The 26857-nt window shown below is 34.5% G+C and overlaps 1 protein-coding gene and 1 long non-coding RNA gene across 5 annotated transcripts in view; one reads left to right on the forward strand and one right to left on the reverse strand.

Annotated features, from left to right (window-relative positions):
• LOC146996059 (uncharacterized) overlaps nucleotides 1-20428 on the forward strand; it is a 116283-nt gene extending 95855 nt beyond the window's left edge. The window contains exon 2 of the long non-coding RNA XR_015042822.1: nucleotides 19094-20428. This is a non-coding gene — a long non-coding RNA (uncharacterized LOC146996059). The remainder of the gene's footprint in view (nucleotides 1-19093) is intronic.
• LOC118184693 (dermonecrotic toxin SdSicTox-betaIIB1bxii-like) overlaps nucleotides 1-26857 on the reverse strand; it is a 180833-nt gene that overhangs the window by 74396 nt on the left and 79580 nt on the right. The window lies entirely within an intron of this gene.

Below are 26857 nucleotides of genomic sequence, written 5' to 3' on the forward strand. Positions count from 1 at the left end.
TAATAACAGGCTCCTAATTGCATTCATTGCATATAGAGGCTACGAAGGTCTTAAAAATCAGATCAAATCTCGATTTATCTGCAGTAGTACTAAAATTAATATATATAAAACCCATCATACTATATGGCTGCGAGTGCTGGGAGATGATTGAAATAATTCAAAGTAAACTACTGATCTTTGAACGTAAAAGATAAAGAAAAATATTTGGCGCTGTTTGTGGAGTTTGGAGATTAATGTATAATCATGAAATCTACCAAAAATTTAGATAGACTCATATTGTCAAGGCCATCAAAAGCCACAGTGTTCGATGGTTGGGTCATTTATACAGAACTGAAGACACAAACCCAGTAAAACAACTCACGTTTACCAAACCTATGGGAGCTAGAAAGCGAGGAAAGCCACGAATTAGGTGGCTTGATGATGCTGTTGAAGATGACATTAATACCATACATAGGGAAGACTGGTGGAATCTTGCCATCAAATAGGTCCAGATGGTGTAGACTGATTGAGACTGTTCTTGGCCAGCAGTAGGCTGTAGTGCCTCAGAAGAAGAAGAATTGCAACAGACAATTTTCACTCGCCTTGCTTGAATTTTCATTTTGGCATGCGATTCTTTTGCGTTTTTGTCATCGAGTATACGTATCAGGTTCAGTGTTCCTCTTTACTTGCTTGGGGAACATGAAATGACCCGACTCGGAACAGGGAGCTTACTAAAGCTATGTTCAATAAATGTGGGAAGTAGACAAGATACACAGGAAGGGTATACGAAACCCTTTATTTTTCTCTCTTTACAATGATTTCCGGACTTCGGAATACAGAGACCAACCACTTGTGGTCTGAACGTAAGAATATAAAAATATTAACTAAACTCTAACTAGACTTAACTTTGGATTAATAAACAAGTGGCTACTTGAAGATTGCCCGTATATTAACAGAAAGGCCGTATGTAGTACAGAGAACTGTTAACACTACGATACGTTTAAAATTATCAAGAGGATTAAACCTCTGGCCTTGAAGGCAACCAGCAACCGAGTAAAACTGCTAAGGCAAGCGGCCTGCTTCTACTAACTCCTTCCTCTCTCTCTTGCTTGGCTAAAAGCCACAACTTAAGTACTTGGCGTTCGCAAGACAAATTTGCATAAATAAGTTAAAGCTTTTAATTCTGGCCTTTATATTAAGCTTTTAATTTTAATTCTTAAGTAGAAAATAAGAAGTGATAGTAAAGATTTAAAATAAAATAAACGTTAGTAAAACTTAAGATCCTTACATACGTTCTGCATATGTGTGTGTACTGCATTGTACAATGTGAACTATTAGCACCATTACGTCAAGTACTCTTGTCACTGTACTGTAACACGTATCTTTGTATGCTCACATGTGTGTAATATTACCTGTTATGTGAATTACTAACTTTACTGCATCATGTACTATTACCATTATATTGCATCATGTATATCATTGTATCATGTACCTTAGTCCTTACATTGCATCTTGTATATCTGCGCGTTTTCTTGTGCGTACTATTATTATCATTGCTTCATGAACTATTGTCATCACATTGCTTCATGTATATATGCGTGCCCTATTGAGTGTCCTCTCAGTATCACGCGCGCTGTTTAAATAATTACGTGCTATTATGCGTCTCATAACATCATCAAGTGTTTCTTTTTTATGTGTCCGCATTATATAATTGTCCGCATCGTGTTTATCTATGTGTGTTCTGTGTTTATTGTGTTTAGTTCCGTCTATTTTAGTGTATCTTAGTGTACCTTTTTGTGTTTTTAGTACTTAATGTATTTCTTTATGTTTCTTTTTATATGTTTCCACTTATGTTTTATGTTTATGTCTTATTTTGTTCTACCTCTGTAACCATAACCTTCAGTTGTCTCACGTTCTTACAGTGTACTTACATGTAGTCTAGCCCTTGTATGGCCATGTTTACGTTTTTTTAAGATCTTAATAAACTCCCGGGGCGGCCTCATGGGGCTCCAGGGAGTTGTTGCCTCTAGATAGTTGAGGACGCGGTGCATATGCCTGTTTACCTATGTTAGACATCAGGCGCCCCCGTCCTCCGTCACCTGTCACCTGTAGAACTTGTACAGGATGCCAGCTCCCTCTGCCTTTTTTAGGGTAGACTATTTGCATATTATACGATCTAATCTTTCACATCGGGATTGGTAAGCAGTTTTGACTTCCTGCGAGTTTGTAGATTCCATCTGAACCAAAAATCCTCAAAATTGACCATCTTGTTTCTTTATGGCGTATAAAGTTGGACTTCCAATTTTGTATTCCTCCATTAATTTTGCTGTGTTGACCATTAATTTTGCTTGTTGTTTGGTAAATATTTTCTTCAGCAATTCTAATTTTAACTTAACATTTCTCTCTTCTTCTGTGCGAGTAGCCATATGGACATCACATGGCCTAGTACGGTGGTCAAACCACATGTGACCGAATGCCCGATCTAAAAGCAGCTGATGGGTCAGAATTTTTATCAACAGAATAAAAATATTTTAAATAAATTTTAAAATTTCTTTCGAAATATTTACCAAAACACACATATGAACAATAGAATAATACCGCAAAAGGGACAAGGATTCAAATTTGTATTTAATTTCTGTCTGAAATCTCTCTGAATTACTATTTGAAAAAGTTTCGTGCCCGCGAGGTAGTTTTGTTTGTTACACTTTGTAATTCAAATATATTGGCAGCTACATACTATTACTTAAGATCGATATTTATTTTAAATAATTGTTATATGTTACGCATTATATAACTTATTTTAATTTAACATAAAATACACAAATTAGGGAAACTCTCTAAGTTTTCAGAGGGAGCTTCCCAAAACCAGATATAAATTGAAAATAAATGATGACAACGCAATCTCTTTCTCTTATCTACAAAATTTTTCTTCGGCGCGTATGTCTGTAAGATTCCTAACTTTTAAGTCACAGCTCAAGCTGAGGAACCTTAAGGACAGGCAAGCGAATAATCGCTTTAGTTCAGTAGACAGAGAACAGATACTCGAGAAGGGTTAAATACTCTTTATTATTCCAAATGAAGTTCGCAGAAGACTCCTTCTTGGAGTTTACAATAAAGCCTCCCCACTGGCTTGAACTCAGGAAACTAAGGAATAAAGCTTAACTAAGCTAAAAAGATATAGCCGAAGCTATCAAGATTCTAACAGAGTTTGCCCTAACTAACGGCGAAGCTTTCAAGGGCCTAAAGTACGGCCGAGCGTAAAAATAGCTTTAGAGAGAGTATAGCCAAAAGGCTAACGCGCGATGTATAGAATCTCTGGCTTTCTAAGGAAGTCAATAGAACTTCACAGTTAAATACTTCTTCTCCTCATTTGCATTCAACCGCGATTCTGAAAATACGTTCTGTCCGGAAGTTGTAAGCTGAAATTCAGAGAGGACAGGAAAGAAACTTTTAATTAAAAATTAACTGTTAGAGAAATTTAGATAAACCTTAGAAGTCCAAATACGTATGTTTGTAAGTGATCATAAACTTCTTTATTTCTAGTCACTAGCCTAGCGTAGGTATATGATTACAGCTTGATAGTACGAGTTCAGAGCTGTAGCTGTGCCCATTTTGGAACAAGTCAATTAGTAGATGGAGTCATTGTGGGTTTGCCTGTGGTCTTTATACATATGGAAAGCTAAATTTTCAGCCAATTACATATATTTTAATATTAGAAATATAAATTTCGTATTAAAATTTACACTTTTAAAAGTGCCGCTATTTTGATATAACTGAGTGCCGTTTGCAAGATGTTGTCGTCTTGGATTCCTTCTCCATCTGTATCAACCCTAGTTTTTCTTTCCCGGCTCTTGCGCACTATGTAAAATACCGTATTTGACGGCATATAAGACGCACCCTTATTTAGAAGGCCACACACATGTAGATGTAGAAAAAGTTATGTGTGTCTAGACCTTTATCCGGGCTAAAAATAGCATTCAGTATTGAAAGTTAACCTGTGTCCTTCACGTATAAGACGCAGATAACTTTTTGGAATTTAGGAAAAAAAAAGTGCGTCTTTTATGCCGTCAAATACGGTAGTCGTTTATTTGCAACACTGCATTTGTAATAAATTTAGTGTTATTATATATGTATGTAATGATTTCAAATGCGTAGATGAAAGCAGTGGACTTCCCAACAGCTTACGATACTGCGTAGATGACCGAGAAGACCGTAGTGGCTTGAAGGTGGCAGAGTGGAAAGCAGGATGACGTAATTGAGCACAACATATCGTGAAAAATCACAATCTTTATTTTTTCCATGCATATCAAATATTCCTTTTTCAGACAAGATATTTCTTAATAATATTTGAATAGAATAACTCCCATTTTGAAGTACGACGTCATCTTAAGCGAGTAAGCGGCAGCAGCATGCGTGAAAAGCGTCTTACCAGAAGGACAGCTAACGCGGAAAAAGGCAAAGTATCATAGAACTTCAGAGGAAGAAGGGTGGGAGTCGGAAAAGTTTCAGTTCACAGTTCTGGTTTACAATTCATTTGATTGGATAAGAGGCATCTGAATTAAAACGTTACATAAGATAGAAAAGTCTGGAACCTGTGAGAAGAGATGAATTTAGGGGCAGATTACCAAATTTAGAATGTTAATTTTGAGGTCGTCAATTATTCTTTTTGAAACAGCTATCATATTTTGTTATATCTTACATGTATATATTAGGTGCATATATTTATTAAAAAAGCTTAAGGTATCTGCCTACGTTAAAAAAACGATTTCGGCGAAAAAATTCAATTTTTTTTATTGCCCAATTTGAAAGGTCAGTTTTGTAGGATTCCGAAAATGGTTCATTTTTACGTTTGTAATAATTAGAAGAGAAGGTATAGCCAATTAACTGTACTGGAAGTGAAAGCAGAAAGACCGGAAGTGCCATTTAAAAGGCTCAACTTAAAGGTAAACAATGTTGTTATCCGTGTTTTTTTTTTTTAACTGTTTGTGTGTAAAATTGTGCTAAAACATTTCATTTTAATTCTGGGTACTTTTTTTTTGTTTCTGGCAATAATTATTTGCCTTAATTCTTTGAACTGGGACTGGCAACATTGCGGTTTTTTGGTTTGGCAACACTGCAATTAGGTATAAAGACTATGTTGCTGGGTGCATATATAGTCGTTTTAATTTTTAACTCAGGGTATCTTGTATTACTTCCTGTGTTTGAACATTTAGGCATATCAATTGAACAAGAAATGATTAAAAATTACTTTGGAATTGATAACGAAAGAATAAAGAACTCGAAAAGTCATTCGTCGCTCGTTTCGAAAATAGCCAGAAAAAAATTCAAATCAAATAGGAAATCAAAATTACTTAAGTATAAAGATATGGAGGGTGTGATGTACAAATGTGGAGAATTTTAAGTGTGTAAATACAACACAACAGTTTTTATGTTAATGTGAAATCTTTAAATTCGTTTTCTGAAAAACTAATTTTTCTAGTGTTTTCACATACAAGAAATGTAATTACTCAAAATGTTCTAAAGATATCTCTATTAAATTTCACTAAAATGTTTTCTATATTATTTATTAGGTTTTAAGCTACAATCTAAGTAAGATTTATTAATTTGATTCTTTTATAAGTATTTCTATATAAAACGATAAGAAATATTTTACAAAAAACTGTGTTTTTTCATGTAATTACACATATTTTAGTAAATTTTAGAAATATCATATACATTTTAATTCATAACACAGATAAGTGTCGTAGTAGTATACAGTATAAATAAAATTGAATTATATGCTGTGGGGGAAAAATATACGGCATTTAACGTAAGTGTTAAATTCTCCTAAAAATTTGCATAAAATTGCATATATTTCAAAAATTTATGAAAATATTCCTAAAAATTTACCTACTTTCATGATTTGACATCATATTTTGAGTAAATAAATATATATTTAATCAGAATTCTATGTTTTTTAAAAAAAGTGCTCCGAACGTAGGCCTTAATTAGACCGTGAATATTCTGTGAGAAATTTTCTGGTAAAAATGTTTTGTCTGCTAGGTTACATTTCACCAAAAACAATCTGTGACAATAACTTTGGAAATGCTATTCATATTTTTCATAATCAGGCTGTACATAATTCTAAAAACTGGAGACTTGAAGGAAAATTTACTTACAATGACTAGTATGATACATATTTGTACACCCAAAAGCAAGGGAAATAGCATATATCCCAAGGTAAAGAACAGCTAAAATTTGAATATAAGCCTGGTATAGGATAACAGAAATTATTTAAAAAAAGCCGAATTTAAAGGATAATCGATGAAATACCTTGGTGTGAAAATAGTTCCTCAACCTCTCATATACACTGGTGTGCAAAAATTAAGGACGAAGTCGAAAAATTAGCATATCAGCTGAACGAAGAGGCAGAGCGGACAGAAAGACCAATCAGGAGATTAAGTAAGGTGATGTACGGTAGCACATGAGCAGATATGCAGGTAGACTTAATGGGGGAGTGTCTGAGTAGTATAAAGCATGTTGTCGGTGTAAGATCAGTATTTCTGCAAAGAGATTGCACGCCGTATAGCAGTTAAAATCACACCGAGTTGCTGCCTCAGCGAGAAATGGCGAATAATAAATCTGTTAGACGACATCTGGATGCTTTTATCCGAGGTCGAATCATTGGGAAGTTGGAGGAAGGCCGCAGTGTGACAAGTGTGGCTGCAGAGTTCGGGATTGCTCACAGCATCGTTTCACGACTTTGGAGACAATTTCAAACTACAGGAAAAGTTATCCGGGGGTTTAGTAGTGGTCGTCTACGAGGAACCACACCCGCAGATGACCGGTATATTGCCTTACAGGCCAGAAGAAACAGGCGGCAGACAGCGGGAGAAATCGCCGACACAGGCGACTGAACGACCGATATTGCGTTTTACCGCGGCCAGAAGACTGCACGGTGGTGGTCTGTTTGCACGACGTCCTGTACGGTGTGTACTTCTAACGCCTGCCCATCGGAGAAGGCGTTCTCTGTGGTGCCGGGAACACCGGAATTGGAGAGACAATGAATGGGGACGAGTACTCTTTACAGATGAGAGCAGATTCAGTCTGAGTAGCGATTCTCATCGCATACTCATCTGGAGAGAGCGGGGAAGCCGCAATCATCGTCATTGAAAGGGACAGGTATGAAAGTGGCGGTGTTCTCGTTTGGGGAGGCATCATGCTTGGTAGTCGTACAGACCTTCACATCTTCGACGCAGGTTCAGTCAACGGGACCCGTTATTGTAACGAGATTCTTCTTCCATATGTGCGTCTTTGTAGAGGCGCTATGGGACCCCAGTTCCTTTTCATGGACGACAATGCACCATGTCATCGCACAGTAGCTGCCGAACAGCTCTTAGAGAGTGAGGATATTGAACGTATGGATTGGCCGACAAGATCTCCGGATCTCAATCCCATCGAGCATGTATGGGATTTTCTAGGCAGACGCTTGGCAGCTCGTACCTTACCACCAGTAACGATTCCGGAGCTTCGATTGGCGCTGCAAGACGAATGGCCAGCAATGCCTCAACAACTCATTGACACCCTCATTCTCAGCATGGGCAGACGCTGTGAAACCTCATATCCCCTATTAAAGACCGGATGTTTCTTGCTGGACATCGCAGGGATGTTTCGGCCTTCAGTCGCATTGCGCTCCATGCTACTTTTTCAATAAAGCTTCTTTTTATCCCTCTGATTTCTTTTTTAGTAAGTGTTGCTTACATTACTCATGTCCTTACGTATTGGGGATCTTACGGTATTAAATGTGTTAATTTGGAAAGCTTTTGTTCGAAGTTATATTAAAAAAACCGTCTCGTCCTTAATTTTTGCACACCAGTGTATTTGAAATATCCTTTGAGGAAAACAAAGAGGAAATATTTTAGGATCTTTCCCCCCTTGAGCCTCATAATACTGTATAATTGAAATCACCTTGCAGTTGAAAGCTATATGCCTGCCATTCAATCAGTTAAGCATGATGGTTAATAGAAAGTATTAACTTAAGTTGAAAGAAACTCGGGCAATAACTTTATTCCAAGTAGCATGACCCAGAGAAGCTGAAAAAGCGCTAAAATAAGACATGATGTAAACAAAGCGAAATCCGCAAAATTTTTTCTTTGCGTAATGTACATATCGTGTATGTCGATAAAAATCTAAATTCCACACACTTTCAGTCTCTTAAAGAAAGATGGGCGTGAACTTATAAAAATAGGCTACTACAAAAATAGAATGCTTAATAACAATTCTGTGACATAATGGATGTCTTCAGTTGAATTCTAATATTAGTTTTTGTTAGATAAGTTTTATAAATAACGCATAACTTGGCAGTTGTACGATAAAACTCTCATTTCGTTGGTTGTAACAGCTTTAAATAATATTAAAATCTTGTAGATTAAATAATTTAAATAGATGAACATTAAGGTATTTGTGAATGGCAATATTTGAAACCAGACTCGAGTGCCTCGTGCGACTCTCGCACGAAGAAATGTAATTTATTTTTAAATGATAGAATATGTTTCCTCTTCTTGTTTGTATGTCGCAATTTTTTTGAGTGTTAAATAAAAGTTATTGCTGTGTTCCATCATTGGAGTTGCTTCATTTCGTCAAAGAAGTATTACAGTCTTAATTATTTTGGAGACACCGACGAGATCGAATAATCGTGCGTATTTTTATTTTATTAGTTCATCACTGAACATAATATTAGTGATACCAGATTATTACTTCCTGTTCATAAAGAATTGCTTTATTTTATTAGTTCATCACTGAACATAATATTAGTGATACCAGATTATTACTTCCTGTTCATATAGAATTGCTTTATTTTATTAGTTCATCACTGAACGCAATATTAGTGATACCAGATTATTACTTCCTGTTAATAATAAATTGTCTTATTTTATTACCGTATTTGATATTGTATTTAATATTCATTTTAGTTGTCCATTTTCTTCCTATTTAAATGCGGTGTAAAAATATTTGTTTAAAACTTAAAAATTTTGGCCTGAAATTTGGAAACTTATCAGAGAAGTTACCTTTTCTCTTTAAGCAAATGAGCAAGCCGAGCTTATAAACTTTCGAAATTTTCAGAACTTTTCCCTTCGGTAAAAGTCTCTCCGTTGGGGGAGAGGTTGTAACAGCTTTAAATAATATTAAAATCTTGTAGATTAAATAATTTAAATAGATGAACATTAAGGTATTTGTGAATGGCAATATTTGAAACTCGAGTGTCTCGTGCGACTCTCGCACGAAGAATGTAATTTATTTTTAAATGATAGAATATGTTTTCTCTTCTTGTTTGTATGTCGCCATTTTTTTTAGTGTTAAATAAAAGTTATTGCTGTGTTCCATCATTGGAGTTGCTTCATTTCGTCAAAGAAGTATTACATGCCTTTTGATAGTTCATTCTGCTATACATGTATATTAAAAAGTTTAAAATACAGAGAATCGAACTTAAATTGTCAATCTTTTTGGAAGAGTAAAAATACTCCTTGACTTTTTTAGTAGGAGTGAAATTCATTTATGAGGCGTGAAATTCATTTATGAGGAGTGAAATACGGAAATAGCATAAACTGCATATACAGAGAACAAATTTTACAGACTACATATACAGAACTGATATTTAAATATTTAAATTAATTTTTTTCCTGGAATAATTGCTTCGGTCTCAAGGGGACCACCCTATTGAATTAAATAGTTTTAAAAAATTAGTTAGTTAGAAACTAAAAAATATTTTTGATGTGCTTCTCCTAAAAGCTGATCATTTGTAGAAACTTTTGTTTTATTTTGCAGACTGTATGGAATTTCTTAAATTTAAAATTTTCTTCATATGCGATCTTAATTTCGCTTAAAATATTAATTTTTATGTTATTGTTATGTTTTCAAATTTTCACCGTAAATGTGAAAAATTTGAAAACATAACGCTGATTTTTGTTGTTTGATTTCTAAATTAATAAATGGAATATCTTCTGCAAATATCGGATGTAAAACGTTTTCTTGATAGTACTTGAGTTGATTTGAACATTTTTTCCCACTCTTCTTATTTTTAATTCCCTACTGCAAGAGAATCTTGCAACGATCATAAATCATAAACCTTAAGATTATTTCTAAGTTTCAAGTAATATTTTTATATTTTATATAAAACATGCAGATATATTAGATCAGAAGATTTAAGTTATACATGTTTTCTTCTGAAGTAGACGAAAATATATAGTATATAACTGTTTGATGTGAGTGTGTGTGGGGGGGGGAATTACTGAAAATTAAAAAAAAGTTTTCTAAATACCAATAAGGGAAGCTTAATTATATTTACTTTTTTTTATTCGATTTTACAGCAAAATTCAAACTGAACATTATAATTCCGACATGACTATTTGTCTTCATAAACTGTTTCAATTGTAGCGCTTTTCGCTATTTAAAAAAACTTTGTAAAATTTTTACAATTATTAATTAATAACTGTATAATTACTGAATTAAAATAATGAACAGAAATTAATGTATTTTAGATTAAAATAATTAGGATTAGGATTAAAATAATTTAAAAATTAGAGGATTAAAATAAGCTAATTAGGATTGAGATTAAAATAATTTAATAATTAACTGAATTAAAAACAATTAGAGAGATAATTAAGGTATTTTGGATTAGGGGAATTATAGAAGAAATATTTTGAAGGTGATTAGTTATTTTTATAAACATTTATATCTTTAGCTCGATTAAAATACATTATTAACGTTTTATACACAGCATATGGAATTTGCTTTTAATATTCTGTTCTCTACACTGTTACTCGAACATTTTTAATATAATCTGACCTTTGATAAGCTGGTGAAAAATGTTTAAAGGGCATTTCTGTTTAAAATATAAAAAGTTATTATAGTCTAATGAACATTCTTCGAAACACAAAACCATCTATTCCTGGAAGAAGGCCTTTTTTGATCCCTGAATTTCGTTCTGATATTTCCTGTTGCTTTGGATATCTTGAACTGTTTGAAAATGTTCATTCTTTAGAATATTTTTGATAAGAAAGAAGAGAGGAGTCAGAGAATGAGAAATCTTGGAAGTAAGGCAAAAGGGATATTAGAGGAATTTGTTTCTGACTGAAGAAAAACAAAGTTTCTCTGCTAAAATTCCGATATCACATCCAAAGTTGTCAAAATTCTTTAATTCAGTATGCACTGCAACTGCGCTACTCTGTCTCGGAGAAGGTCCTTTTTTACACTTATTTTTTTTAAATAATATATTAATATCCTTTGCCAACCAAATTTAATTATGCCAAGTTTCACTCATGTGTCATAAATTTTTCACAATTTTTTTAAACAGAATGAGAATATAATATGAGCTAAATGTAGCGTTCTTAATTGAACATTATTTTCATTTAAAGGCTTCACATATAACGGTGAACTAATTAAATTTTTAAATTTTACCAAATATTTATTTTTAAATTTTCGTAATTATTTAAAAAGGTCAGTCATGAAATGATTTAGATTAATGATCTACATTTAATTAGTAAATTGTGACTATAAAGCATTTGTAAAGTGTATTTTTAATTTTATAACAGTTATAAGGTATCAGTATCAGTATCAGTAGCGGGCGCGGCCCGACCCGCCTAACCAATCAAGTTGGTCTTATGGTCATGACAGGCCATGCCCATTTCAACAAATGAAAAAATAAAACATAAAATATCTAAATGAGAATAATCATGTGTAAAAAATAATCATAAGCAAAAAGTGAAGAAAAGGAATAAATACAAACATTTAGACAAGAGCAGACACTAAAGACAGAAACAAAAAAGCGAATAACAAACACAAACAATGGTAACAACAAATTATTAAAATATACCAATTAGTGATGGCAATAAAATACAAATATCATACACTGATTCCCACTGCCCGGCGCTCACCGTCAATAAATTTCATCACAGATTTACATAATTGTGCGAAATATTTATAGCATAAAAAGGGATTGTCAAAATCAATATTTTTATTGTTTCTTAAACCATCAAAGTAGGGACAGACCTCGAGTAAATGCTTAGCATCACCAAACAGATCACATAGTTTACATTTATCGTCGTTCTGTATCTTAAACCTAGCGAAGTATCCCGGAACAGTTATAAGGTATTTCTCCTAGCGTGCCTTCGTGGTGTAGTGGTTCTGCACGCTGGGCTTGTATTCCAGAGGTCTGTGGTTCGATTCTCGGCGAAGGCGGTTGCTCAATTTTCATTTTGCCTGCTTCCAAAAAAAAAAAAAAAAAAAAAAAATACCTAATGTCTCTACAGTGGCGCCCGAACTAAAAGAGTGTTGGATGATGATTCTCCTCACACAGGATTTGGCGATTGCGTCCCCTAAAAGCCCCAGTCGCACTTTAAAAGGGAGAGTATATAAGGTATTTATCCCTCCTTCCTAGCTTGCCTTCGTGGTGTACGCTGGGCCGGTATTCCAGAGGTCCGTGGTTCGATTCCCGGCGAAGGAGGTTGCTAATGTTTCATCTCTCCTGCTTCCAAAAAAAATACCTAATGTCTCTACACAGTTATTTTAATTTTGAAACCCTTTTCCTTTCAATTCTTGTTGCCAATTACAACTCCTAACCAGAATGAGTTTTTTAAAATTGTTTTGAACGCAAATGAGTTAGGAGTCGTATTTATTGGAAGTTCAGCTAACTCCGAAAGAGAATGCTAGAAGAGTAAGTAACGCTTGTTTGCCTTCTGGCTAATTCATTATTGAAGCTGTTACACTCGGCCGTATAGTACTTGTCTATTGATATTCGCCGGCTAGTTTAATTTAAGGGTCAGCTACGTTTGATAATGGTGTCTAGCTTCGGCTAAGTCTAGTTCAGTTAATATTAGATTCTCTTATTCAATTCTACAACAAAAATTATTTAGTTCTCTTATTTTCTTATTCTGAGTTAAAGCCCGAGTAGAGGCTTTCCCGTAAGCTCGAGAAGAGGGCCGACTGTATTATTTGAGTGAATAAAAGGGTAGTTTAACCCTTTTCGAGTCTACGTTTTAGTTGTCTGAACTCAGCGATAAGTCGCGACGTAGTTCATTAGGTTCCGCGACGTTTTATCATAGACAAAGGACGAGCAGCATGACACATTCAACAAAATTAAGGTCTATGCAGTACGTAATAAAAGTAGATATCTATGAATGATGAATTTTCCTCAAGAAATTGATAGGAGGAAATTGTGACTGAAACAGCAAGAAAATAAAATGTTTTTGATATTGCGTGGGCTCGTGAGCATATCGGTTGGTCCCTAAACGAATGGAAAACCGTGGCTTGGTCAGATGAGTCACAATTTCAGTTGATAAGAACTGATGGTAGGGTTCGAGTGTGGCGCAGACCCCACGAAGCCATGGACCCAAGTTGTCAACAAGGCACTGTTCAAGCTGGTGGTGGTTCCATAATGGTCTGGGCTGTTTTTGCATGGCATGGACTCGGTCCTCTGGTGCAACTGAACCGATCATTGACTGGAAATGGATACCTTCAGCTACTTGGAGATCACTTACAGCCATTCATGGACTTCACGTACTCAAACAACGATGGGAGTTTTATGGATGACAACGCGCCATGTCACCGGTCCACCATTGTTCACGATTGGTTAGAAGAACATTCTAGACAATTCCAGCGAATGATCTGGCCACCTAGATCGCCCGACATGAATCCCATCGAACATTTATGGGACATCATCGAGAGTTCAGTTCGTGCCCCAAACCCTGCACCGTGAACACTTTCACAATTATGGACGTCTATGGAGGCAGCATGGCTCAATATTCCTGCAGAGGACTTCCAACGACTTGTTGAGTCCTTGCCATGTCGAGTTGCTGCACTTCGCCGGGCAAAAGGAGGACCGACAAAATATTAGGAGGTATCCCATGACTTTTGTCACTTCAGTGTACTCGCTAATACTGGGTACATCAAGAAGAAGGGTGCGATTTAGAAAGTCTGAGATACTAGGTAAAATGTTCTTTCACGGTCCTTTATGTTTACTTTTGTTTTGATGACAGAAAAACAGCTTTCGTGGAGTTACAGAATAATTTTGGTAACTTCTAGAATTCGCGGTTTTAAGCGCAAATCATCTTCGCATAGACGAAAATAAGACTTAAAAAGAAGAAAGACCTTTTAAGAGGACTCAAAACTTGTAAACAGGCTTGCTTCAAGCAATAACGGCGAATGGTCGATAAAAGCGACATTATTCTTGATCGGATAGCGCAGAAATTCTCTATTACGCTATTTTATATGTTAATGCAGACTGTTAACCCTTAAATGCATGTAATTGCCACTTGGAAACATACTTATATTTAGTCATGTGAATCAAATCAAAACACAAATTTTAGCTTACTGCATACATAACCAATTGGATATTATACTGTTTACGCATATAGTTTTTAAAGTTTCAGTGTGGTGGCACCACTAACAGTGTAACGGTCATTATTGTGAGTTGATGTTTTTATGTTTGTGGACATCATTTGAATTTACGAATTTTTGATTTAGTATTTGTCGTTATTGTGATGTGTTCAAAGTTTTAAAATTGTTTGAACAAGTTTATAAGGTATGTATTATTACATAAAATTTTTATTACACATTTCTCTGTCATATTGTTTTTGCATAATGTAGCCCTTTGGCAACAATAATATTTTCTCAAAAATTGGAATTAAAACTTAGAGTTTTTTTAGTATTTTTCCTATTTTATTTGATATTAATTCTGACGTATTTTTGACTTAAATTAAAAAATTAAAAAAAAAAAAAAAAAAAAAAAAAAATTGAAATGTTTCAGATTTTAAATTACGTCCAAAGGGGCGTTTTTTAACATTTTGTGTGTTACCTTTCTTTATTAAATATCATGTTCCTCGCACTTAAACCATAAGATCCAGTGCAACAGCAATATCGCAAAATAGTTTTAAAACGAGCATATCTTTAGAATTTCCGATACAGAGACTCACGCGCTGGAGATAAAAATGTTTTTTCTGCACAACGTTGCCATTGCTCGCTTTGAAATCCTTGAGTTTGTTAATCAAAAATTCGTCAAAGTTTTAAAAAATAGGAAATCGATCATAAAACAAATTTCAAATTTCAAATTTGGTCTTCCACATGCTCATATTCGTTGGAGGATTACGTTATTCAAAATTCGATGACTCTATGTACCGTTGTTTTATCACAATACGAGAAATATACATACATTTATGCAGATTTTTCATTATTTAATTTCTTCAAATATAATGCAGGACTCTAACATTTTATGGCAACAGTTTGAAAAGTGAACCGACATTTATGAGTCCGACGCAAAATGCCAAAACGAAACTAATAGTCCTTCGGGATTCAAATCCCTTTGGACTAATAAATAAAAATACGAAAGGTCTCAGATTTTATATTATGTCTAAAGGGGCGCTTAATTAACATTTTGTCTGTTACCTTTATTTATTAAATATCACGTTCTTCGCACTTAAACCATAAAATTCAGTTCAAGAGCAATATCGCAAAATAGTTTTTTAAATTCAGCATATCTTTAGAATTTCCGATACACAGGTCCGCTCCCGCTGGGGATAAAAATGTTTTTTCTGTACAACGTTGTCATGGCTCGCTTTGAAATCTTTGAGTTTGCTAATCAAAATTTCGTTAAAGTTTTACAAAATATGAAATCGATAATAAAACAAATTTCAATTTTGGCTTCCACATGCCCATATTCTTAGGAGGATAACGTCATTCAAAATTCAATGGCTCTATGTACCGTTGTTTTATCACAATGTAAGAAATAGACATACATTTAGGCAGATTTTTCGTTATTCAATTTCTTCAAATACAATGCAGGACTCTAACATTGGGTGGCAACAGTTTGAAATGTGAAACGGACATTTATAGTGAACCAACGCAAAATCGCAAAACTAAAACAATAGGCCTTCAGGGACAAAGCCCCCTTTGGACTAATGAAAATAAAAATTCATGCATTTAAGGGTTAACATCAGCAATCAATTATAAATAATAGTACCTTCTTAAGCTAGTTGCTTGTCTTAGGCAACTAGTTCAGGGAAAGTCGTGTTTTCATATTATTTTTTTTTTTTTTTTTTTTAGTCCAAAGGGATTTGAATCCCGAAGGACTATTAGTTTCGTTTTGGCATTTTGTGTCGGACTCATAAATGTCGGTTCACTTTTCAAACTGTTGCCACAAAATGTTAGAGTCCTGCATTATATTTGAAGAAATTAAATAATGAAAAATCTGCATAAATGTATGTATATTTCTCGTATTGTGATAAAACAACGGTACATAGAGTCATCGAATTTTGAATAACGTAATCCTCCAACGAATATGAGCATGTGGAAGACCAAATTTGAAATTTGAAATTTGTTTTATGATCGATTTCCTATTTTTTAAAACTTTGACGAATTTTTGATTAACAAACTCAAGGATTTCAAAGCGAGCAATGGCAACGTTGTGCAGAAAAAACATTTTTATCTCCAGCGCGTGAGTCTCTGTATCGGAAATTCTAAAGATATGCTCGTTTTAAAACTATTTTGCGATATTGCTGTTGCACTGGATCTTATGGTTTAAGTGCGAGGAACATGATATTTAATAAAGAAAGGTAACACACAAAATGTTAAAAAACGCCCCTTTGGACGTAATTTAAAATCTGAAACATTTCAGTTTTTTTTTTTTTTTTTTTTTTTTTTTTTTTTTAAGTAGTGAAGCAGTCTTGCGGTGAAACTTTGAAAAGTTTCCCCTTCTCTACCGGTCTGTTGAACAACTTTCAGTTTCTTTCTGTACGAAAAGTTACAAATTATGATCAAATCGTAGGGATAAAACACAATTAAACCTTCCGGAGAAACTTAAGTCCGGAGAAGTCCTCCCTGAGGGCATCTCTGCCTTTAGGCATATAGCCGTTACATACTTTGCCATAATCAAATAACCCGGAGAAGGCATGGATGTAAATTGTCTGTCCTCTTGTAGGAGGTAACGGTGTCCGCCTATTAGATGCCTCCAGAATAAAAAAATAAAAAAAAAATGGCCGCCACCTCCGGCCTTAGAAGTGGTCAATGCTAGACAATCAAATACCCACCGGGGAAAAAATAAATAAATAAAAAATAAAATAAAAATAATAATAAAAAAAAGAAAAATCAAACAAAACCATCCGGAGTAGAGGAGAAGTATCTCTTTTGTTGCACAATGGGCCAACTCTTCAGCTAAAAATGTTTCCTGTATGATAAATCGCTGAACGTTGAACATGAAGTAAATTTTCAGTCACATTTGCAAAGCATGTCATGACGCATATTTACTTGTTCATTGAACTTTACACGACAGTAAATGACCGTTTAGAATCTGTTATTACACTTATGTCTTAAGCTACTGGAATTACCCTGTAATTCATGAATTTTGAACATGAAGTAAATTTTCAGTCACATTTGCAAAGCATGTCATGACGCATATTTACTTGTTCATTGAACTTTACACGACAGTAAATGACCGTTTAGAATCTGTTATTACACTTATGTCTTAAGCTACTGGAATTACCCTGTAATTCATGAATTTTGAACATGAAGTAAATTTTCAATTACATTTGCAAAGCATGTCATGACGCATATTTACTTGTTCATTGAACTTTACACGACAGTAACTAACCGTTAAGAATCTATTATTACACTTTATGTCTTAAGCTACTGGAATTACCCTGTAATTTTCTACTTATAATACTATATTATCTTTTAACTTTGTTGAACAGCACAATAAGTGAAGGAAAGGATTTAAATTTTGTTCGCGTGCAACTAACTATATCAGGCTTTTCCGAGCGTAAGGCACTTGCAATAAAGCGCCTTACACTTTCGCATACTTTAAATATATATCTCTGAGTTTATTTGAAATTAATTGAATGAACACCTTTCTTTGGCAAGTGAAGAATTATGTTAAATCAGTGTATCTTTGTATATTATGACAATGTTGTTGGAATGAAATACACTTAAGAATAGAGATGCCTTCACAAGGCACTTTATTAAGGCGTTCTGGCTCGTATCTTCTCATCACGGCTATGACGGAGAAGGCCAGAATTTTGTGTTAAATTTTACAGATGGATCGAAATTTCGTAGTGACCACAGTAGATCAAGATGCGCTTTGATCTTGAACTTCCGTATGTTGTAGAGTCACTAGGATTTTTGAAACAGGAGACATGAAAAATGTGCGATACCCTCGCCGGGACGCATAATGGCAAACCGCACATTGAGTTGATCAATGTTAAAACGAATTTCGCTTACTGCGCATGCTCAATGGTGTATTGTTGGCGTGGGAGGAAATACTGGCGATTAAAACATAAGCAACCCTACACAAGCCTGTTAGTTATGTTTGTTTTACTATTTACATTTCCAATACTAGGGATATTTGTTGTTGCTTATTGCATGTGCTTCTGTTTCATTTAATTTTGGTTTATTTTGTTCAAAAACATTGCATTTAATACCAGTTATTTGACTTTAAAATTCAGTAATTTAAACAGGATTTATTCCTTAATTTGCGAAAGTATATACGAATAGAACGTATGGTAAATACTCAATTTCTTGTATTCCTCAGAATTATAATCAATAAGCATTCAGCTAATATACTATCTTTTAATGTTTCCTGTTTTGTAATCCTTCTTAAAGGAAAATTTGCTTTGTTTACAATCAATATTTACACTTTAAGTAATGAGGAAACTTACAATCTGACAAGTTTTAAAACTCCGGACTGTTTACGCCTAGGTCAACTATATACAATATCAACTATATACCGTATTTATCTTCCTATAAAATTGCACCAAAATTGTAATTGCGCCAAATTCTATTCTGGGCATGCGCAGTAAGCGAAATTCGTTTAATATTGATCAACTCAATGTGCAGTTTGCCATTACGCCGCCGGGACTCAAACCTGGACCTCTCGAATACGTTTTGAGTGTGCTACCGTTACACCACGAAGGCATATAGAAAGGAGGAAGAAAATACTCCCTCTTTTAAAGGGCGATTGGGGATTAGGGAAACCAATCGCTAAATCCTGGTGGTGAAGAATCATCATCTACCACCTTTTAGTTCCGTCGCCATTGAACAGGGTGTTCGGGATAAATTTGACATATTTATAATTGATTATATTTTTTCGTAGGTTGGAGGTATTGACATACACTACTCGCCATTTAAAAGTTTGGACCCTTCTTCATTCATATACAAGATGTCAGAAAGAATGGATGACTGGAACCCACCTGAATCATGGAAGAGAATAACTTGCATCATGATGATTCGTGCCGACCATCAAAATAAGGATATTATGACTGCTGCCCAATGCTCCCTGGAACACAGTAAAAACAATCAGGCATGAACTAGAGACTTGCAATGGTCGTTGCCACACCTTGCCCCTTGCTACACTTCTGGGAAAATTCAAAAATGGTTATCTGAAAATTTCTACGACTTCACCAGTCGAAATGTTTGGCCTCCAAACTCCCCAGACCTTAACCCCATGGATTATTTTGTATGGGGCGCAGTTGAAAAAGACACCAATCGCACTTCCAGTAATACAAAAACCCAGTTAATGGATAAAATCAAAACAGTTTTTGAGGCCCTTCCCAGGGAGACTGTAGCATCAGCTTGTTCGAGGTTTCGAAGCAGGATTGAAGCTGTGATCGACGGTACAGGTCAGTTCGACGCCAACGTTTCGACGCCAACGGTTCGACGCAAGCGTTTCGACGCGTGGTCAATTCGACACGAGGTCGTTTCGACGCGGAGTCAGTTCGACACCATACTTTTTTGCTTTTGTTTGACGCCGTACTTTTCGTATTTTTATTTATTTTTAGAATAAGTTTGCATCATCATTCAAAAAAATTGGTGTCATCATCATTTGGTGTTTCACACCCCACATTATGGGAATTCATAGATGGTCTCAAGCGTGTTCAAAAATCAATTGATCAATGTTATGAACAATTTGTGCGTGGAGATGAACCGCTGCACAAGCGGAATAGGTATCTGCGAACTGTTATAAGAATTAAAGTAATAGTTGAAGATTTTGAAAATCGAGAAATAATGGAATACCTGAAAGGTGTGGAGCATAACTTTGCAATGGATTAGTATAATAACAGTTCTGTGATGTAATCTTATTTATCTCTAATCTTATTTATCTGTAATCTTATTTATCTGTAATTATATTTGTCTGCAATATAGTATAACTACTTTGTAACCATATGTTTGTTTACCATTTGCGTATTTTGCCTTTTTTGATGCTGTTTTATGAAATAAATAAATAAAAAAATCCCTCCCTCATGTTCCGGGGCCTTGACGATGGCGAGGGGTCTTCTCACTAATCTGGGACACACAAAAAAAAAATCTAGAACACTATCACACATATACACACATATATTTATTTCAAATATGTATGCAAACAATCGCTAATTCAATAAATAAAAATCAGTCATATTACTCATTTATATTACTTCATATTTATTCAAAAAATAAATAAAAATACGAAAAAAATATGGTGTCGAACTGCCCTTGCGTCGAAACGTACGGCATCGAACTGCCCTTGCGTCGAAACGTACGGCATCGAACTGCCCCGGTGTCGAAACGTTGGCGTCGAACCGTTGGCGTCGAACCGTCGGCGTCGAAACGACCTGCTTCGGTGATCGATGCTAATGGTGATTATTTTGAGTGAATCTTGTTGATAGTATTGTAATTTACTCTACCTGTAATTTTTTTGTCAATTCATTAAATTCACGACGGCATGCGCCCACCAGCGGCCGAGCGGTAAAGTCGCTGAACACTGGTAGTTCGGTCCGAGGTTCGAATCCCGCGAACGGGCTGGCTGCATGGGCGTTTTCGTGGTTTTCCCCATGTGTAACGTGTATACGAGCCAGTTTCCCTTAGAAAGTCCTCCACGAAGGCATCCCTCCCCTTAGGCAGATAGCCCTCGAGGCTTTGCCATAATCACACGCACACACACGACGGCATGCAGAAAGTAGGGAGAAAATACCTTATAATACTACAGCATAATCAAATTTCATTTCTTGGTATTATGACTTTGTTTATAAATTAATGCTTCCTTCGAAATGAAAAATTACGCCTTTTATATTTGATTTATCAGAAAAGCCGAAGAATATTATTCGTCCAGAATCCGTCCCCAATATCAGTTACTCAAATTTAAATTTCTAAATAGTCAGCTTTTGATGTTATTCGTTTAAATGCGGGCTTATTATTACTTCAAGCAAAATTAGAATGAAAATTTTTCAACAACTGACAGTTTTAAATTGTTTGCTTCTCGGTATTTAAATGGAAGATACTCATAGATACAAGAAAGAATTCACCCTGAGATTTCTTTATGTTTTAGCTGGATTTTTATTCGACAGAATTAACAAAATTCACAAAACATCAAATATCATAATTTGGGATATGTTAATACGGAATTATTACCGACGGCGAGAAGTGGATAATGACCATTAAGACGAAATGAAGTGAAACATTGCCCTTTTTGTTGGTCATCAAACAACTAATGCGAAACTACTGGAATCTGTAAATTGAAATCAATTCTAAAAGTTGAAAAACTTTTTATTTTTCGTTCAGCAATTTTTCAATAATTTTGTAAATTAAAAATTTAATCATTAGGTATGAAAACCTGAAACGAAGCTGATCGAAAGCGAGAATTTTGTACTGCATTTAATGCTCTTCGATAAGGTTTAAATATGCAGATATGTTGATTGTTTGCAGCTAACAGACAGCTGTGCTTATGCTTTAGTTTTGCTTTCATTGTATTTTTTACTTCCTTGTACGAAGTAAAAAGGAAGTATTGTAATCGCGAAAAGTTTCAGGTAGCATATTTCAACGAAAATATCCATTATGACCGCTATCGAATGCAATTTAACGATGTTTTTGAGCGATATCTGTACGTAAAGACAGAATAAAAGACTCTTTTCCTCTAAAAAATTATAAAACTGCTTTAAAATGAATTCCGAAGAGAATTTTTCGTGGCGTCTGTACGAACGTATGTACGTACTTACGTATCTCGCATAACTCAAAAACGAACAGCCTCAGAACGTTGAAATTTTGTATATAGGACTGCTATAACATGTAGATGTGCACCTCGTATTTTGGTTGCAATCGTCCGCACCAAGCGTAATCCACTCTGTTGCCAGGCTCAGTGATCTCAGTTTCTTTACTCTTACATGTTTGTAAATTGTACATTTTTTGCTTTAATTGAATTATGTTGAATGACTATGAAAAGATTGAATTATGTTGTTCTTGACTTCCGGTGAACGTGTTTATGCCTTTAGTAAATCTGTATGCAATATTTTTAGAATTATCAACAATTTTAAAGTTGTTTAAGTGCCACTAAGCCTAATACTTTTCTTGATGGCGGCCATTGCTTGTTTACATTTGAAACAGCAGAGTAGTGGATTTGTTGCCAATCTAGAGAAACGTAGCTTCGCAACAACAAAGATAACGCATTCATTTATTATTGCGAATTAAATCCTGCTTAATCCTTTCTGGTATTTTTTCAAGGAAATAAGTGTTTAAGATATACTTAATTTTTAATAATTAGTAATTTAATTTTTAATAAATAGTAATTTTTAATACAGATATTTTGAGTTTTTATGTATTTTTGCTTTGTCGCGAAGTGAGAACTGAATTAATTGAATGAGAAATACTCAGTCCTCTGTGAAAAATTGTTTCTTTTTTGTTTTGTTTGCTTAATTTCTTTTATACATCGTTCTAGCTTTATTATAGTATTTTAATGGAACATGTGGCAACGATTGGATAATTCTTTAAACGATATAAATTTTGTGCATTCTGAGTTATAATATGAATGAAATATAATACTGTTAAGTGAACCTAGCGCCAGAGTGTCGCTATGGTAAACAAAGTGAATTTTAAAGAATGCATTTATTCTATTGTGGTTTATGCGCTGTCAGCGAAGTAGATTTAATTCAATCTAATAAGTTTAAATAAAATGCAAGAAAAAATGCATATAATTTAATATTCCGTACAAGGAAGTCATGTGGTGTACACATCAGATTTTTTTGCTTTAACCATGTGACAATTTACCAACTACGAATCACCGCTTACTATTTAAAATCATTTGCTGGTAGCATTTCAAAAGAATTCGAAAAACGAAAATGCGGACAGTATAAAATATGTCACTCTTTTGTTGTGACGGTATTCAACGAGTTGTGTTATTTGACGCTTAAATCTGAGGAATCCCAAGGATAAAATGCCTGTGTCTGTGCTGTTAGCATTGAAATGAAGATGACATTCCAGGTTTTAAAACCTCTTACTCTTGATCTTAAAATGAAAAGGTCTTAAAAACGGCTATGCCAGCGATTCTCAACCGGTGGTACCGTACCTCTGGTGGTACGCAAGAAAAAAATAGTTGCTACGCAAGAAATAAAGTCTTTTTAACTAGCTAAAAAATCTCGTAAAGAAAAAGAACAATTCATAGAAATTTCCTAAGATCGAACTCGAACTGAGTATTTCAAAAATAACACACTTGTTAACTTTTGGCTGAACGGAAAAAAAGAATTTAAAGGCATCTGAAATAAAGCTATCGAATTTTTATTGCCTTTTTGTACAACCTATTTGTGTGAAGGATTTTTTTTTTTCATATTATATTTAAAAATTAAATACAAAATTAAAAGTGGATCCTAATTTACGGTTAAAACTAAGTGAAATAATGCCAGACGTAAAGAAACTGATCTCTCTTAAACAGACCCAAATTTTACACTAAATTTTAGAATTAATTATAACTTGAATTTTGACAATTAAAATGAAAACCAATTTTTAATCTAACATTTTTATGTGTGCATATTTAATACAAATAGCCAATAGGTAGTGCAAAATGGTAATATATATGTGATGTACCAGCTTTTGTCCGGAATAAATAGATTGGTGAAGAAATATAGATGTAGTCGTAGCTTAAATTATCAGACGATAAGTTTAAAAAACAGGATCCATTTATTGTTGGTCAGGAGAAAAAGCAGTTACAAAAAATCATATTTTCGGAGTAAATAAAAAAGAATTACTAATAACTTTTTGTATGAAGTTTACTGCATCGTTGCATTAAAGAAAAGACCCCGATATTTCTTTGCGAGTCCTTTTATAGCCTCTGGAAAGGCGGAGCTTCAAAGAAATGACGTCAGCCATTCTAGTTCGCTTTAAATATCTCCAGAACATTCTATAACTGTACGTGTAGAAAAGGCGGGAAAAACAACTTGACTACGGGGCTGTGGATTTAATTCCACGTACTTTCAAATAAGAGACCGTCGCCATTAAAAATGAAAAGAACATACAGTTAGAATTTTAACTGTATTCTTGACTATGGAATTTTATTCATATATATATATATATATATATATATATATATATATATATATATTTTAAATATTTTTAATGAGAATTTGAAAAATAACCATTTTAAAATGTAGCGGTGGTACTGAATTTTTTCAGTTTTTGTTTAGATGGTACGCGTTGGTCAAAAGGGTGACAACCGCTGGCATTTATTATTGATAAAAAGATGAATTTTGGGAGACTGATAATATTTCTTGGCTGTTTCTAAATTATTAAAGCGGTAGCAGCTAAGCTCGAAACTTAATATCAGATATACTATGTCATCACCATGCACGTGGTTACTTGAAATGCCTTTTATAATAAAGGATATAGGGAAGAAGTTGAAACTAAGAGCATAACATGTTATATAACGAATATGTAAACAAATAATTTAATTTAATACAGCAACAGAAATAAAAAAATTACTTTTCTTTTAAAATATTTCTAATTGCTATGGCAATTAAAGAAAAAGCATTAAAATTTTTCAGATATACCGATTATAAGGTATTCCTCCCGCCTTCTTAGCATGTTTTCGTGGTGTAGTGGTCAGTACTGACTCAGTGGAACGGTGCTTCAGGACACCTGGGTACCTAGGCTAAAAACCTTACCCCTTGTAGAACATTAGATATTTTACGAACATTGTTAGAGCATAACCAATACAGGTATAGAGGTTTTTTTTAATATTCCCTTAACTTGATAAAGTTGGGTTTATGCATATTACAGATTTAACATTAGTATTGTCGTTCAATGTTAAAAAATAAATGTAAGGACTTATAGTTAAAGTTGTGGTCAGTACGCTCGGCGCGTATTCGAGAGGTCCGAGGTTCAAATCCCGGCGAGGGCTCTGCACAAAATCAATACGATTAAATGTTTTCAATTTCCTGATTCAAAAAAATTCTGCATGACTCTACAGTGGCGCCCGAACTAAATAAAGGTGGTGAATGGTGACACTCCACCACCAGGATTTGGTGATTTGGTTCCCTCATCCCAAGTTACCTTTTAAAAGGGGGAGTCTATAAGGTATTTCTCCCACCTTCTTAGCATGCCTTCGTGGTTTAATGGTCAGCACACTCGGCGCGCATTCGAGTGGTCCGTGGTTCGAGTCCCGGCGAGGGCATTGCTCATTTTTCATCTCTCCTGCTTCGAAATAATCTAATGTCTATACAGTGGCGCCCGAACAAAAAAGGTTGTGGTGATCGTTCTACACCACCAGGATTAAGCGATTGAGCCCCGTAATTCCCATTCGTCCTTTAAAAGGGGGTTGTATATAAGGTATTTCTCCCACCTTCTTAGCATGCCTTGGTGTATGGAAACAGTTTTCATTAAAGCAAAATTTAATACTTGCATTTGATGAGAAACAAATTTAAAATACATCTATATTCATTAAACCGCTATAATATCAGATTAAGATTCGAAAGTATAGGAAAGTGCTAGAAGATTCGAGTTTTAAAATCTTGCTTATCTTTCAAGGTTCATGGAATTTGAATGTTTCATCCGAAATTTAAACCACCTGGCTTTAAATTTGGCTACATATTTATGCTATAAGATACACAGAATTTTAAAGAACCTACACCATTTTCAAATGTAATCATATAATATTTAGTTGTTAATATGAAACATGAACACATAGAACACATTTATGTTACGAACCGTCAATCTCAACCAATATGAGGTGCTTAACAGAAAACATCATGCTTTTGGTATATTGGAGATTTTTCAGTTTTTAATTTTACTGCAGTATTAGAACCTCCCATTATAAAAATTCTTCAAGGATCCCTTCCTGGAGGAGTACTTTATACTTTCTTAATACATGAAATACCTTTTTTTAAGGTATATACAAGACTATATACGACAAAGTAAATATTTTTTAGTTAAATAAGCTATAAGGTATTTCTCCCGCCTTCTTAGCCTGCCTTCATGGAGTAATGGTCTGCACGCTCGGCGCGTATTCGAGAGGTCCGAGATTCGGGTCTCGGCGAAGGCACTGCACATTTTTCCTGTCTCCTGGTTCAAAATAAAACCTAATGTCTTTACACGATAAATGAAGTTAGTTGATTAATACTAGTTGACAGCTGGTTGTATTTGAGAACAGACGAAAGCATCAGTGCCGCCTTCAGTCAAAGACGAAGGTACCTTCATTCAAAGACCATGAGATCATCAGGTGTGGCTCTTTGACTGAAGCTTTCTGTGAGTACAACACTTTTTCTAAGATACACAGTAAAATATAAGCAAACTGCAATGTTATTAAGAAATTTTCCTTTTCAAACTCTTCAACACATGACATAAAAGGATATTAATTGTAAATCTGAAAATGCAATAAGGTACTTTATTGGATATGATTACGAGGAAATTTATTGGATGTAACACTTAAAAATAAAAGTATTTTCTGAGGCTTCATTTATATTGAAAGAATGCAAGTTTATACGAATGAAGCGTCCGATATCTTACGAAGTATTTTGCAATATGAACAGAAAATAAAAAACCGACGTAGAAAAATTGCGAAGTCTTGATTCGAAGTTATCATTGAAGAAATTGCTTTTCCCATGTCTAGCAATGAAAAGAGAAT

This window comes from Stegodyphus dumicola, chromosome 8 (assembly GCF_044657685.1).
Source record: "Stegodyphus dumicola isolate Sdum_Otavi_A_Nest chromosome 8, ASM4465768v1".
NCBI classification, from domain to species: domain Eukaryota; kingdom Metazoa; phylum Arthropoda; class Arachnida; order Araneae; family Eresidae; genus Stegodyphus; species Stegodyphus dumicola.